The sequence below is a fragment of the Heliangelus exortis genome, chromosome 2 (assembly GCF_036169615.1).
Source record: "Heliangelus exortis chromosome 2, bHelExo1.hap1, whole genome shotgun sequence".
Classification (NCBI taxonomy): Eukaryota; Metazoa; Chordata; class Aves; order Apodiformes; family Trochilidae; genus Heliangelus; species Heliangelus exortis.
The window spans coordinates 94524022-94541178 of NC_092423.1; positions in this window are offsets into that span (position 1 = coordinate 94524022).

Below are 17157 nucleotides of genomic sequence, written 5' to 3' on the forward strand. Positions count from 1 at the left end.
ATCAAGAAGAATGTTACATTTTGAGCTCATTGTCCTGATAGAATATTTCATCAAAATTAATATCCTCCGAGAGACTGAGATCTTTTAAATGTAGTACAAAAATACACTTTTTTCCCTTTCTTTACAAATGAGGCAAGAGTTTTCACTTTAATTTGTGAGCTGTAATGTAGAATGAAGCACAAAGACTGGCACAGGCCATGAGAGAGGAAGAGGAGTCTCTTCCTCTCTACTTGACTTAAAGTACTGCAGTACAGTAGACTGCATCAGTAAATGATTTAATGGTTGATTCAGTGATACATTTGTTATATGTTATAGCTCCATATTATATATTTATAAAGGACAGCAGCTTTTTTACAGCAATGGAGTGCTACTGTAAATACCACTTACCCTTCATTCCTGGGTGTCCAGCGATGCTGTTGTTTGTTGTGTGTTGCTGCTCATGCAATCACATGCACAGTGACTCCAAACAACTCCAGTAAGGATATGCTTCCTACTGTGAGCAAGCCAGCTGAAAAATTTGTGGGTTAAACCCTAGACTCAGGATCATTTCTCCTACTCAAATACTTACACCAAGCTGTGGTGCAAAATCTACTCACCCACAGAAGTTCAGAAGCATGTCAGCATGTCACTGTGTTGACATTAGTTTGTGCTAGTGTATTTTGTGGAAAGAATGTTCTAACCCTTTGATGTGTTTTCAACAGATTCAGTGAAATGCCTTTTTGTTATATATCCTAAAAAAAAGCCTGTTTACCTTTGTAGCTGTCTGAGCTGACATGTGCAAAGTGAACATCTTACTCTGCACTATGTGCAATTACTCTGCATGGATGCTCATGATTATAAAAGCCTGTAACCAACACTCTTCTTGTTGTTGCAAACTCTGACTAAGTGTATGAGGGCCAAAAGTTGCAGAGTCAAAGATGTAGCCTCTAAGGTAACATACCATCCTGTATTTATGGGAATTAGCTTAACTGTTTACAGTGCTGATAATGAACAAAGCATAAACTGATGTCATCTACCTGAACTTGTGCAAAGCATTAGATACTGTCCTGCACAACATCCTTATATTTAAATAAGAGAGGCATAGACTTGATGGATGGACAACTCAATATAAAAGGAATTGGCAGGATGGGTACACTCAAAGAGTAGTGGTCAACAGCTCAGTGTCCAAATGGAGATGTGTGAGGGGTGGTGTTCCTCAAGGGTTTGTATTGTGATTGGAGCTGTTTAACATCTTTGTTGGTGACATGTGCAATGGAATTCAGTGCAGTCTCAGCAAGTTTACCAATGTCAAACCATGTGGCTGACATGCTGGAGGGAAGCTAAGCCATCCAGAGGGACCTTGACAGGCTTGAAAGGTTGGCCCATGACAACTGCATGAAGTTCAATAAGACCAAGGGCAAGGTTCTGCACATGGACCAGGGAAATGCCAAGCATAAATACTATCTGGGCAGAAAATGGAATGAGTACATCCCTGAAGAGAAGGATTCGGGGGTGCTGGTGGATGAGAAGCTCAACATGAGCCAGCAACTTGCATTTGCATCCTAGACAGCCAACCATATCCTGGACTACATCAAAAGAAGTGTGGTGAGCTGATCAAGGGAGGTGAATCTCCCCCTCTCATGAGTTGACTCTCATGAGACCCCACTTGAAGTCCTGTGTCCAGTTCTGGAGCCCCCAACACAAGAAAGAGATGGAGCTCTTGCAGTGAGTCCAGAGGAAGGCCACAAAGATGATCAGAGGGCTGGAACACCTCTCCTGTGAAGACAGGCTGAGAGTTGGGGTTGTTCAGCCTGGAGAAGAGAAAGCAGCAGGAAGACCTTATAGCAGCCTTCCAGTAGCTGAAGGGTCCTGCAGGAAAGCTGGGGACTTGTTACAAGGGCATGTAGTGACAGGACAAGGCATAATGGCTTTAAATTGGAAGATATTAGATTGAGATGATATACTAGGAAGAAATTCTTCACTATGAGGGTGGTGAGACACTGGCACAGGTTGCCCAGGGAAGCTGTTGATGCCCTGTCACTGGAAGTGTTCAAGGCCAGGTTGGAAGGGGCTTTGAGCAATCTCATTTAGTGGGAGGTGTCCCTGTCCATGCAGGTGGGTTGGGACTAGATGATCTTTAGGGGCTCTTCCAACCCAAACTTCTACCATTTTATCATAGATAGTCTAGGCAAACATTTTTTATGATAGATAACCTAGACAATTATAACAGTTAATTGCCTTTTCAGATAATCCAAACTTCATATCAAAGCTCATTTGAAGTTTCTTCTGTAGCTGTTTTGATCTGGAGTCGGGGAGGTGTTGTGTTAGAAGTTGTGTGTATTAAATGAACAATCAAATACAACTCAAAGTTTGTATCATTTGCATTCTGAATAAGTTGGAAAAAATAAATCCTTACTGAATAATCTCTTTGATTCTTGCAAACAGAACACAGTATTGGAACAAACCATAATTTTCCAGTCATCTAGTGTTATCTTATGTTCATGTCAAATAATTTTGAAAATAAATTGTGGGGGATTTTTGTAGTCTACTCAGAATAAAAGCCTTAAAATACACAAACTAAATTGTAATAAAGTCTATTTAGTAATTAGATTCTTGTTTCCTGAATACATAGATTTCTACTTACACAGAAAATAGATTTCAACAAATATTCCATAAAATTGCAGCTCATGGAAGCTGGCCAAGTGCATCTCTTCGCTCAGGGCGAGATTTGGTACACAAGAGATTTATGACTGCAAACTGATCAGTCCACTTGACCTTTTATTGGTAAATTGGATTGGGCTTCTGCCATATTATAGATGGTCTTGTAAATATCCAGATGTCCCCATGAGTTTCTATAGCTTTTCAGAAACGAAAACACTGGAAGTGCATCAACTCTTGTAACACAAAACTGAAGAAGCCAATGATGACATAACAGTTCTGTTAAGTTCTTGACAGAAGTTTTGATAAATACTTGTGCATATTTAAGAGTGTGTGTGCTGTAGCAAGATTTTAGATAAGATCTTTCATTTGATCTTACATAAAGAAGGCCAGAGGAAAATTTAAAATGGCACAATATGCTATGGTAACCATCTAGTTATATATTTTATGAAGACAGAAAACAGGATACTTAAGGCAACTGGATTAGATCATTAAACTATGAAGATTTTTTTTTTTCATATTCCATTGACAAAATTATCTGATTTATAGTCTTTTGACTCTCAGGAGAAAAAATCTGAGACACTAACAGAAAGTTATTAGTAAATTACCACATTAAATGGAAAACTAACTTTTGATATATGGTGTGAAGAATTCCGTGAAAGTCATGGTGCTAGGTACTGCTATAATGATGGGTAAATCTGATTAAAGCTATTGTTTGAGAAACAATTACACTGATTTTCATAGCTGTAATTGGGAATTCTGAAATTTAAATGGGAATATTATTCCAATTATAGATGTTTATTACTTCTTTAAAAAAATACTCATTGATAAGGGACAAGGCGATGGAACAATCTTCTTTTTTACTGTTAAATTTCCAGCCATAAAATAAAGTTGTATTTGCTCTGTAATTTCAAAAAAAAAAAAGAGAGATTTTAGTACAGTTTAAAATATATGAAAACAAATAAGTACAAAGCACAGACAGGTCCCATGCTTTTGATCTTACTAAATCTGTAGAATTTTAGTTCCCTGAGTTCCTAGTACCTTCTCAAATCAAAATAATTAATTCTCCTGTCAGAAAGGTATTCACAAACTTTCCTTCTAGCAGAAGCTTCATATATATTAATTCAGTTTCGCTCAGAGAGCAACAAAAAAAAAAAAAAAAACAAAACCAAAAAAAAATTGTTGCTTTCTGGTACAGCAGCATCAAAATCTGACCTTTGAAATTCCTTGCAGAATTCTGCCAGAGAGCTGCAAAAGAAACAAGAAATTGCCCTCAGCATGGTACTGCTCACATTTCACAAACACTTCTGAAAACTGGATGTAGTTTTCTCATGGGCGTACCCTTAACTCATTAGAGAAGGCAAACTGTGAGGTCTGCTCACAAAGCAAAATGAGTAAATTAATTATATGACAAGTGTTAATATCTTATTTTACATGAGTAATCCCCTAATATCAATTAAAAGTTTTCTTCAGAATTGGAGGCTGTTTATATCTTACAGGGCAGAAAACCCAGCAAATACATAAATATGAGAGTAAACTACTTTTTTTTCCTTTGAAACTTTTTATAAGATTAAAACTACTTAACATTCTTCAAGCAGAGAGCTTCAGTGCTGAAAATCATATCCTCATTTGAATAAGAACTTTCCATGGGAGGTTTTTATTCCCATGAATAAACAATTCTGTCATTGTGGAAAAAAAAAAAAAAAAAAATAAAAAAAATAATTCCTAGTGGGATATTTCAATTCACTGCTTAACCTGGAGAAGTTTATTTCAATTTTAAATATAGGACCAAGGGGGAGGGAGGGGAAATTAAAAACCACCTAATTTTCTTTAGCCTGTTCAAAGAAACAGACCAATCTTTGTTAAATCTTAGGGATGCTGACATGGTAAGATAACATCAAAATGGAAACCTTCTTATGTCTTTATGTCTCCCATAAATATTGTGCCCATCAACAATATCTGAGGTCTCTTTGCCTGGCTATTTCTCCTTAATAGACACTTTAATTTCCAGAAAAGACACTGGCTGCGATTTGCAACACATTAAAAATGTCTATAGCCTGCTCAGTACTACTCTTTAATCTATACAAGTTTTCAGAGCCAACTCTGGCATTCCCATCAGCATACACAAAATGAAATGTCAATTCCCTAGGAAGATACAGTGGGACTGAGTAGTTCCTGCCACATGAGATGAAATAGGTGGAAAGAGAGTGAAAAGAGAGGTGTCAAAGAGAAACTGACACTGTTTGGCTTTTTTCCTTGTGTTGATATCCTTACGGGTCACATCCCCCCCACCCCGACTTGCAGTCACCATTCCTACACTGCAACCTCTCTCTCATAAACATCAGCAAAGTTGGCTTATAAGGATGTAGATGGCAGATCCTGTTGAAGGTAAAAGGCTGTTGAGATTTGTAAGAATCTAGCAAAAATTAGTCATACGAGGCAGGAAAGAATTAAATATATGCCAAAATTTTAAATATATAAAATTTTAAAATTTATATTCTTTGCAACAGTTTTACTCAAAATCAGACTTGTAGTTTTGTGAATGTATTTCTAATTTAAAAATTCATAGGATTAGAAAGATATCATAAGATCTTTGCTGCAAAGTTTGTTAAAAACAAGTGATAAACAATCTGGTTCTGAATGCAATAGCAACCGTTTCTCTAAATTATTTATATTTTCTTAGATATATTAAATATGAAGATTTGAGCTTCTGATCAAAAAAAACCCCAAAACACGTTATCATCAATTTTAGCATGAGGACTGGTCACTGATCTACAAAATTCAGGTTGCAAATCCATCTAGTACAGTACATCCTCCAGAAAACAATTAGTTCCATCTTTCTCAAAAGTTATACTTAATTGATCCAATTACATATATTCTATGGAGTGGTATTTACTGTTGAATTCCTTCACTTTTCATTTCATAGTATAATTTCTTATGCTGCTTATAGATGACAAATCCATGATTTATTATCTGGTTTTTTTTACAGTTTCATTACTCTGTTAGTCTCATCTTTATGTAACAAATACACTGGTCATCTTTATGCTTTTGTCCTTTTTAAATTAAGTAATCCAACTAAGGAGATTTTTTTTGAGCATTACCATAGCTCTGGCTAAGAACATCCACTTTTGCTGTCATTCTATAAATATGCAAAAAAGGCATTAGCTCACAGTACAGCAAAAATGGAGAAACAATATCTCTCTTATTAAACAACAGTGTATGTTAAGTGGTGAGTAATACTCAGCTGATACACAGTTTAAAACTGGCACTGGTTAGGAAACATAGACATTGTCTCTACTTAAATGTTAAGTGCACAGATTTAGTTTTCATTTTAACACTGGGCTTATAGCCAAACATTTAATTACAATAAGTTCTTTCCTATATATTTCTGCTGAGAAGAAAACTGTTTACTAAAATATTTATGGAATGCAAAACCAAAAAAAAGGACATAACTCATGTATCATGTAGGGACTTCAGTGGTGATGCCTCATATAGTATCAACCGAATATCAAATATCCACTTTTTTGCTCCTCAGTCTAAATATTTTTGCTCTATTTAAATTTGCCTTCTTTCTCAGTATAGGAATTAATATATCCAAGAGTGTTTTCACATGAAACTCTTTCACTTTATCTCTCAATTTAAATACACAGTATTACTAAGTTCACAGTATTCCACTTCCCAGACAACATTTGCGTATCCTATTACAATAGTCTAATCTGGAAAAAAAAAATTAAAATCTGTGAATAAAACTCCCTGTGATAGTTGAGGGTGTTAAAATATACTTTATCTCTATACTAGCACGTTCAGTTTAATTTTATGCCAACTAAATATAGTAGATGGAAAGGACCACAGAACCATTCTGTTTGAAAAAGACCTTTGCAGATCACTGAGTCCATCCATTAATATAACTCTACAAGTCCATTGTTAAATCATATCCCTAAGCACCACGTCTACATGTTTTTTAAACACCTCCAGGGATGGTAACTCAGTCACTTGGTCGGACAAGGTGTTCCAGTGTTTAGCAATCCCTCCTGTGAAGTTTCTTCCAACACCCAATCATCTTGTCCTATCATTCATTACTTGGGAGAAGAGACCAACCCTAACCTGGCCACAACCTCTGCAGATATTTGCAGAGTGAGGTCACCGTCAGTCCTTCCTCCTCTAGACCAAACAATCCCATCTCCCCCACAGGTTCCCCACAGGACCTCTGCTTCAGACCCTTCACCAGCCCCTCCATCCCTCCCCAGACCTGCTCCAGCATCTCGGTGTCTATCCTTCAATGAGGAGCCCGAAACTGAACACAGGATTGTAGGCACAATCCCACCAATGCCAAGCACAGGGGGACAAACACTGCTGACCACACCACCCCTGATACAAGCCTGGATTCTGCAGCCCCCCACCAGCCACCAGGGCAAATGCTGCAGCTTTTCCTTTGGGCAGCTTCACAGACACTCTTCCCCAAGCCTTTAGCTTTGCTTGGGGTTATTGTGGCCCAAGTGCAGGCCCTGGCACTTGGCCTTGTGGAATCTCACACAATTGGCCTCAGCCCATCGATGCAGCATGTCCAGGATCCTCTGCAGAGCCTTCCTACACTGGAGCAGATCTGCACACCCACCCAACCTGGTGTCATCTGCAGACTTTCTGCAGGTGCACTCAATCCCCTTGTCCAGATCATTGATAAAGATATTAAGAGGACTGACTCCAACACTGAGCCCTGGGGAACAACACTGTTGAGCGGGCACCAACCAGATTTAACTCCATGCACCCCAACTCTGGGCATGGACATCCAGCCAGATTTTTCACCCATGGCTTTGGAAAAGCCATAAGAAGCCAGTTTTTTAGGAAAATGCTGTGGGAAACATTGTCAAAAGCTTTACTAGAGTCCAGGTAAACAACATCCACATCCTTTTCCTGTTCCACTAAAAGGGTTTCCTGGTTATAGAAGGAGATTATGTTCATAAAGCAGAACTGTCCTCTTTTCACATTGCATAAGAATTGCTAGTGCTTACAGACTCCATATGTAGTTATACATCACCTTCAACACTGTCAAAGAAACTCTCTGAGACAGTTCTCATCAGTCTTGCAGCCTATCCAGGGATTGCCAGAAAGCAGCAGTTCACTGTCTTTCTTCCTGTCAGCTCTGTAAGGCATATCTGGTGAGGGACTGAAACAAACAAAAAAACTCCCTGCTTGCATTATGATATAGCTCTAATTTCCCTTTTGTTTTGTGTGTATGTGTATGTATATATATTTATAATTTGCATCACATATATATAAGTGTGTCTTTATATACAATATATATACACATAAATTTTATATATATATGCATTTAAATCTGAATGTTTTGAGTAAAGTACTTTTCAGTCAGTAATTCTGTATTGCTAACTCAGTATTGTTCTTGGTTGGATCCTGTGCTATATAAAATTTATTCATATACAGGTTGCATGTAATTAATCAATTAATCAAAAATCAATTACGACACTCATTAATAGTATATGTGTTATTAATAGTATTCATATTTATACAGTTCATATCTGATGTACCTTTCTATTATTCATAACCGACATATTTAGCATAGCTTGCCTTCATCTCAGAGTCCATCTCTCTGTAACATAGTTTATGCATAATTACTCCCAATTCCAGCTGAAGATAACATTTAGAGGATAGAATGAGCATCATCAGAGAGCAGTTGTGAGCTTCTCCTGCACTTGGTTTGTTTGTCACTGAGCCAATCAATGTCTGCAGTTGCTGAAAGTTTCATTTTAAAGGTTTTTTTGTGCAATTTTGCAGATTTGTTATACCTCTTTAAGATACATGAACTGTTCAGTTCTCGTCAGTAGTAATGTAAGTAAAGATATGACAACATGAAATTCGGAGGGAGAGTGAACTGTGATGAAGCTCTGAGCTGGCCTTGTGTGGACTAGAAATAGGAAATCACATAACGGTTGCTAATACAATTTTGACCCTTACCTAATTAATTTAGCTTGGTTTGTCAGCTTGGGTTCCATGTAACAAACACAAGTATGGGTTCTTGTTTGGAGCTGGTTTATATATGGACAAAAAAAACCCCAAAACAAACAGACAACCAAACAAAAAAACAATACCCCTAAAGAAACAAACAAAAAAAACCACCAAAAACATTATAGATAATATTAGATTGTAAACTACTAAAACTGGTATCTTGTACTATATATTATCCATTTATAAAGAAAAAGAAATTAACTGTAATAACAGTTAGTTCTCAAAGCTTCTGTAATAAGTTTATGCTTTGTCATATTTTTTTAACTGTACTAACTGAACTTAGATATTTGAATATCATGATGGCAGCCCTCTTTTGTTCTTCTTTGTTTAAGGAGCCTTATGTTTAGAAAAAGTATTAGCTGTAGCAATGCATTACAGGTTTTTAAGTACAATTTTTAATTACTTGTTAAGAGTCATTAAATTAGTTATTAATTTTCTTTAGTTACTAGTTTTAATTTTAATTATTATCTAGTTCATTTCTCTGTGCCCTCTACAGTACAATCCTGTGTATGTGTCAAGCTTCCCACCCTTGATAAGAAACTAGAATTTCTAGCAGGTATCTGAAGTTTATTTTTCCACCATTACTAGGTTGGGAAAAAAAGCAACTTTCTTATCATATACATATATCTTATATATGTGTCTTTCCAGAGAAATGTTGCAACTAGTGAGCCAATCATTACTTTAAGAATTTTAGACAATACAGGAGAGCTGTAACCTTGAGAAACACCTTCAGCTCTGCCAGTACAAAATATATAAAAACTCTACAATCATGGATTTTTTTTTCTTAAACATTTTTTCTCGGAATCATCCTCTCTATAAGAGAGTTTTTCTGTGAATTCCCAATATAGGGAAACATATTCTTTTGTTTCTTGCATAGGTAACCAAAAGTAGTCAATGATCCTATTTTTCCTATTCCGCTTGATCCAGAGAATTCAGAATGCTTATTTTTGCTTTCTCTAAAGACTTTGTGTATATTGCAGATATACCATGGAAGGGAATACATAGAATGTGCACCTTTTGTATAAAATGTAATAAATAAATCATAATTTCTGAAAAAAAAAAATCTAAATGGGTAAAAATTAAATTGCTAGCTATGCAGAATGACAGATAAATGTGAAATGCCAACTAGCAAAGGAAGAGTCAAATTCTATTGTAGAATTTTTGGTAATAGAGCAGTACTGTTCTAATATTTTTGTTGCTTGATATTCTATGCTTATTTTTTAATAAAATTTAATTGCAAATTATTTTTTTTTTACTACAAAGACTCCTAGAGTACTAGCCTGTGTAAGAGCCATCTAAAATAAAAAACTATGAAATCAACCATTATTTTCACACAAAACTAAATCAGAGTTCTGTGTCTCTGTGTGGTGTAGCCATTAATTCGTACATAGGCAAAACAAGAAAGGAAATGGGACCTAGTCCTATGCAGAGAAACAGAAGACAATAATATAATTAAATTTTAAGTACCCAACTAAAGTATTAGAAGCTATGTATTAGATAGACAGATGTATATATTTTAGAAGTCATAATTATTTCCTGAAACTTCAGACCAGTGACTCAATACTTGAATTATTTTCTTGCTGTAAGATAAAGTAGAGGATACAAGTCCAGGACATTTTTTTCTTAATCTAATGTACTGATAAATGAAATAACATCAATTGCCTACTAATCTAATTTATTAACGTGCATGTTGAACATGGTGGTTTGATGGCAAAAAAATCTTTCACTATCTGATTCACAATTATCCAGCACAAAGACTGAAGGAAATGATCCATTTGTCTTCAGATAGATAAGAGTTCTTCCCTTTCTCTTCTGAAGAGTATGTCTCCACCTCATTGATTCTGTGACTTAACCAAGATTAAATGATCTACCTAAGTCCATAAAAAAGTTTCCTGGAGCACAGCCCACGTCTTGCAACACCATTGTTACTGTCCTTATCAGAAACCATCTTTGTGCTCCTTATCTCGATGCAGCCCAGTCTCATCACAAGTGAAGCCTGGCTTGGCAGAGTCTGTGGACTGTGTATTCACTTCATGGTGCTGTCATTCAAACAGCACTCAATTTCAGCTGCACATAGAGCTTAACTCTTTCTCATGATATGGAAGTGCAACCTCAAGCAAAAAGTCAATTCCATTTACCCTTTAATTACTAATCCAGTGTTAGAAGAATACATTTATTCCTTCTGTAGGCTCTCATGTCAGACATTAGAACTGTAGCATCAGAATTGTTTAGTTTGGCAAAGACATTTAAATCATCACATCCAATGATTAACTTAGCACTGCCAAGTCCATCATGTCCCTGTGCACCACATCTATTCATATTTTAAATGTGTCCAGGGATGGTGATTTCACCACTTCTCTGAGCAGCCTGTTCTAGTGCCTGACAACCCTTTCAGTGAAGAAATTTTTCCTAATGTCCAATCTAAACCTCCCCTGGTGCAAAAAAAATGGGTCCATTTCCTCTTCTTTCATTGCTTAATACTAGGGAGAAAAGACTGGCCCCCACCTCACTACAACCTACCTTCAGGTAGTTGTAGAGGTTTCTTCTCAGCCTCCTTTTCTTCTGGCTTATCAGCTCCAGTTCCCTCAGCTCCTCATAAGATTTTTTTCTACAGATTCTTCACCAGGTTCATTGTCCTTCTCTGTACACACTCCAGCACCTCAATGTCTGTCTTTTAGTGAGGGGCCCAGCACTGAACACAGTATTGGAGGTGTGGTTTCTCCAGTGCTGAGTACAGGGGAGTGATCCTTTTCCTAGTCCTGCTGGCCACACTAGTTCTGATACAATCCAGCAGGCTACTTGGCTACTTGGCCACCACAGTGTACCCAACACTGCTGGTTCATATTCAGCCAGCTGTCAAACAACATCCCCTGGTCCTTTTCCTCAGGGCATCTTTCCAGACACTTTTTCTGAAGCCTTTAGCATTGCATGGGGGTTATTGTGACCCAAGTGCAAGACATGGCACTTAGTATTGGGGAATCTCATCTCAATGGCCTCAACCCATCAATCCACCCTCTCCAGAACACTCTGGAGAGACTTTTTAAATCACAGCAAACCAACACTCCCGTCCAACTTGGTGTCATCTGCAAACTCACTGAGTGTGCACTTGATCCACTCATCCAGATCACTGATAAATATGTTAAAGAGATCTGGGCCTAACATTTAGCCCTGGGGAATATCACTGGTGACGGGTTGCTAGGTGAACTCCACTCTCCTCATCTCTGGGCTTGGACATCCAGTCAGTGAAGCATACACTCATCCAAGCTATGAGCAGTTTCTCCAGGACAATCTCAGAATCATCACTGTAGTGAAATGAGGCAACCAGCTGCCACTAATTGCCAGGTAGTGGGCATGAGCTTGTGTTAAGCCCACCTGTGCCTGATTAGGGCAGGCCCCTACTGTGCATGAGCAGGACTGGGGGGCCAATAAAAGGCGAGGCTAGGAGCACAAGCTCAGCTCACTCCTGAGCAAGCCAGCAGAGAGATTAACTGCTTTTACTGCTTCTATGAGCACCGTGCCAACCCGGTTGTGCCACTGGAGCTTTGTCTCAGCACCGCACTAACTTGGTTGTGCCACTAGAGCTCTTCGCCATTAGGGTGAGGCTCGAACCCACGTCCTCAGCATTACTCGGGTTGTCTGTACAAACACCGCGCGGTAGCCGGCTGCGCCACCTGAGCTCTAGTGGCTCAATCAGGTTAGCGTGGTGCTCGTAGTAACAGTAAAAGCAGCTAATCTCTCTGCTGGCTTGCTCAGGAGTGAGCTGAGCTTGTGCTCCTAGCCTTACCTTTTATTGGCCCCCCAGTCCTGCTCATGCGCAGTAGGGGCCCGCCCTAATCAGGTACAGGTGGGCTTAACACAAGCTCATGCCCACTACCTGGCAATTAGTGGCACCTGGTTGCCTCATTTCACTACATGTCACAATTGGAAAAGACCTCCAAAATCTCCGAATCCAACAGTCAGTCCAAAAAAAAAAAAAACCGAACAAAAAAAAAACACCCAATAGAGAACGTCCTGAGTTGCCATGTCTACATGTTTTTGTAATACCTTCAGGGATAGTGACACCATGAGAAACTGTGTCTAAGACTTTAGTAGTGTGTAGGCAGATAACATCCACAGCCCTTCCTTCATCCACTAAGCAGGTCACCTTTTCATAGGAATTCAGGCTAGCCAAGCAAGGACAGCCTTTCATGCATCCATGCTGACTGGGACTGATTGCCTGGTTGTCCTGGACATGCTGTGTGCTGGCATTCAAGATGATCTCCATATGCTTCCCCCAGCACTGAGGTCAGGCTGACAGGTCTGTAGTTCCCTGGTTCCTCCTCCTAGCTCTTTATTGTAATTGGATGGCACATAATCTCCAGTCTCACACTAATCTCCAGTCCACTAGGACCTCCCCACTCAGCCAGGACTGACAGGACAACAGGAGATGGCTTCAAGTTACGTCAGGAGAGATTTAGGTTGGATATCAGGAGAAACTTCTTTACAGAGAGGGTTTTTAAGCCCTGGCACAGGCTCCCCAGGGAGGTGGTTGAATCTTCATCCTTCAGTGTGTTTAAAAATCACCTGGATGTGGTGCTTGGGGACATGGTTTAGTGATGGGTCAGCAGGAATAGGGTAACAGGGTTAGGACAAGGCTGGACTCGATGATCTTTAAGGTCTTTTTCAGCCTGAGCAATTCTATGATTCTGTGATTGTGGATGATGGAAAGTGTCTTGGTGAGCATTTCCACCAGCAATATTAATTCTAGTGAAGCAATTGCTTGTGTGCCTTTACACCATCTACTACTTTTGATCCTGAATTATTCTTGCTAGCAGAACCAATTTTTTGTGTGCTTGTAATCTGAGTGAAATGGCAGTAGACCAATATAACAAGTAGGAAAAAACAGTGGTTCAGACAAAGCATGGAAAAAGGCTAGGAAACACAAAATGAAAACTTTCTGACAAATAGACAAAGAAATAATTAACTGTCTCTTTCCAACTAGCTATAATTAGCAGGAGCAGATCTAATGATTATGAGTCATGCTAGTGATCTTTTACTTCAGCATTTAAAAACACATCCAAAAGCTTCTCAGAAGACAGCAAGTTTAAGTAGCCCCTTCTCCCTGGCTTTATTAACGTATACTGTCAGAGATTGTCATCTCTCAAGAGAATAGCTTTCTGGCAGCAACACTACAATTTTAAATAATACATCAAAGCAAGGTTTGTAATTTATAGCCATTATTGTGGTTCTGACTGGATGAGTTGTAGCTCTATTTTCTTATTAATTAAGATTTCAATAGCCATTTTAGGTAGCAAGGAAAAGGAAAGAAGGGAACTGTGAAAGGGAAGGTGTCTCATGTAAAGAACTGTTAGAGTACAAAATACATAACATGACTGAAGTACTGCTGTAGAATCTGCAGACAGAAAGAAAGACTCTCATTACCTGGTGACAGTGTGACTTATGTCTTTGCTGTGTGGATAACAAATGCAACATGCAGGAAAGGCAAGTTCATCAATTGTTTTGATGTTGTGATTTTGTGGATTGGAAAGTGTGTAATATAGCATCAAATAAAGAAAATAAGATCCCATCTATGGAATCTTCAGACGTGAGCTATAAGAGGAAAATGCACTTCCACAAATACTTCCAAAATATATTAAACAGATAATTAGAAGAAAGTATCCTTTGACTTTGAGCAGATTTTTCAAATATGAAATACATTAGCAAGATCATAGAATCTTCCCTCTCTTCACTTTGTTTTCAAGCTGATATTGAAAATTAAGAAATAGTTCCTATCTGTGGGGAAAGAAACCCAAAACAATATTTTAATTCCATTGTAAATAAATACTCTGAAATGAGTTCTTATTAATGACACTGGGCATTGATTCTCCCAACTGATGAAATTCTCAAAGGTAATAAACAATTAGGAACACAAGACTGACTCATTTTGAAAAGTGCTTTTGTGGCCCAGTGTCTTGAAAGTTTATCCTTCATAACTAGTATAGAAACAAGAAATGAAATAAATAATTAAAAGTGGATATTTTTCAAATTTTATTTTTTCTGTCTTCACCAGCCCATCTGAAATCTTCCCTTCACTGGAATATCCCATGTTATTGATATCTTCTGCTTCTTTGGGACTTCCCTTTTACATCATTTCCTCCGCTTGTAATGCAGATGTCCAAGGAATTGCCTTAGGAGTGTCCTGCTTTCTCCTATGATCCTTTCAAGAGAAAAAACCAGAAGACCTCCCCTCAAAGAAGCAGAAGACATCAATAACTTGGGATATTCCAGTGAAGGGAAGATTTCACATGGGCTGGTGAAGATAGAAATATGGGATAATGAAGATATGGCACTGGCAAAAGGGTCACAAGACTTGGAAATATTCTGGAAGATACTGATGTCTTCTTTTTCTTTGAGACACATCAGCCTGTGGTGGAAGACTAATATATTCCATTGTCATTCAGTACCATTGCTTCAAACCTCTCTGAAGACAAGAAACCACTCCTACAGAATGTTAGAGAAAGGTTATGGGAAGGACAGAATAAGGAGGGAGACAGAGTAGGAACATAAGGGTTTGTGACATCATGGCTCAACATAATCCTACATTCACAAAAAAATGTAATAGAAAATACTTCAAGGATGTAAATGTATTCAAATATCAAACAATGTTTTAACACTCCTCAATCACAGTGGTTAAATATAAGTGAAGATGTTAATATATCTGTAGAAACTGCTTGGAAACTCTTTCATGACAGCTTTTAAGATATAACTCCACTGTAACTTTTATGTTGTACATATTTTCAGTTTCATCTCAGAACAGCACAGATGTGGTAAGAAAATAATTTTAAATTATATAGATTAATCTCAACAGAATAATGTTCATTGAGCTTAGAATGCTACAAAAGCTCAGTGATAAATATGCGAGCTTTTATGAAGGCTGCTGATTTTTCAGATATAAAGCAAATTGTGTAAAATTATGGATATTTTATGTTGTGTGCATTATAAGATGTGGCTCAGGCAGCAGACCTGAGGTTGACTGTGTGGTGCAATTTGGTTAGTGTGAAAGTTAATTTAGGGCAGCATTCTGAAAGTGTGGTTTCAATTCTAAAGCTCAATGGGGAGACTGGGTGTTATTGGTTAGTGTCCTACCTACATGACATGAAGGCAACTGTACGTAATTAAAATGTTTCCAGGAAGCATCAGAAGACCACTGAGATCTTTTGAACCTTATAGAGCTTCAAATTGTAAAAACTGTAGAAAACAGCTTAGTGTTCAACAGGGACATATCTAGAAAGGAAAAAAGAAAAGAGAAAAAGATGTCACTCCCACTGTTGTGTCTTTGATATCTGGTTTAGAGCAGGAAGATAAAGATGATGGAATTAATACTTTATGATTACAATTCATAGAGTATAAAGAGTGCAAATTTTGTATATTTTTTTCATGATAAGGCTTCTTGGTTATTTATATTTATATATATTATCTGTATGTATATATACATATACATACAGATATATATATACATACATACATATATATATGTTTTATATATATATTTTATATATATAATATATATTTATATATCTAGTGTACCTCCGTCAATCCTACAGTCATCTGTCTTAATTATACATAACATTTTTTCAGCATACAGTATCTAGTGATGTCTATTTCCTCATTACAAGGTAAAATTCTTACAGCTGTGTGTAGGAAAATCTTTTAATTAGTGAAGTACAAATCACTGAACATAGCAAAACCTCCTTAATTTCAAGTACTTTAAGTACTTTTTAGGTGTGTTAAACTTTCCCTATGGGTCAAAATACTTGTACTAAAACAAACTGATTCCATTTATTTGGGAAGATGAACAGAGATATTTCCCGGCAAAATTTAATAAGAAATATAAATTAAAAATCTTGCCTTGTAGATTGTTTTAATAACTGCCTATGTAAACATTGGAACAAAGTGCAACTTTTTCTTTGAGAGGCTGAAGATTCTCTTTCATTGTACTGCAAGCTAGCCACTTTCCTGAAATACAAAGGTGTGGTCTAGTGACATTTTTGTTTTATGACTTTATCCTTCTAATTTATTGAACTATGAGGAATTTAGAAAACTAACCTAAAGTGAGGTGACAGATCACAGTATTTTAGTATGAAAATTGGGCATCTAAGAACAGAAAGGTAGATATTTTTTTTCTAAAAAAAGCTGTATTTATGAATGACATTAAAGGGAATTGGGAAAAAAATCTTAGCAGCCAGCATAGTAATTGCTGGAAGATGAAGACAATACTGTTAAACAGAAAATCAATGGCAACATTTGTACACAAAGTGAGTTATATTACATCCTGTCACTGAACCCTAAACCTAATTGACATGCAATAGGTCTGTCCTTTCCAGTTCTCCTTTCTGGTCTATTTCTGTGTTAAAAAATGAAAAGCCCTGGACAACACGTTATTTGACATTCTAAAATGCTTTGATTGCATGGCTCTGCTTTCCTGTGTTCCAAAGGGCTGTGTGCCCAATTGAACAAAAG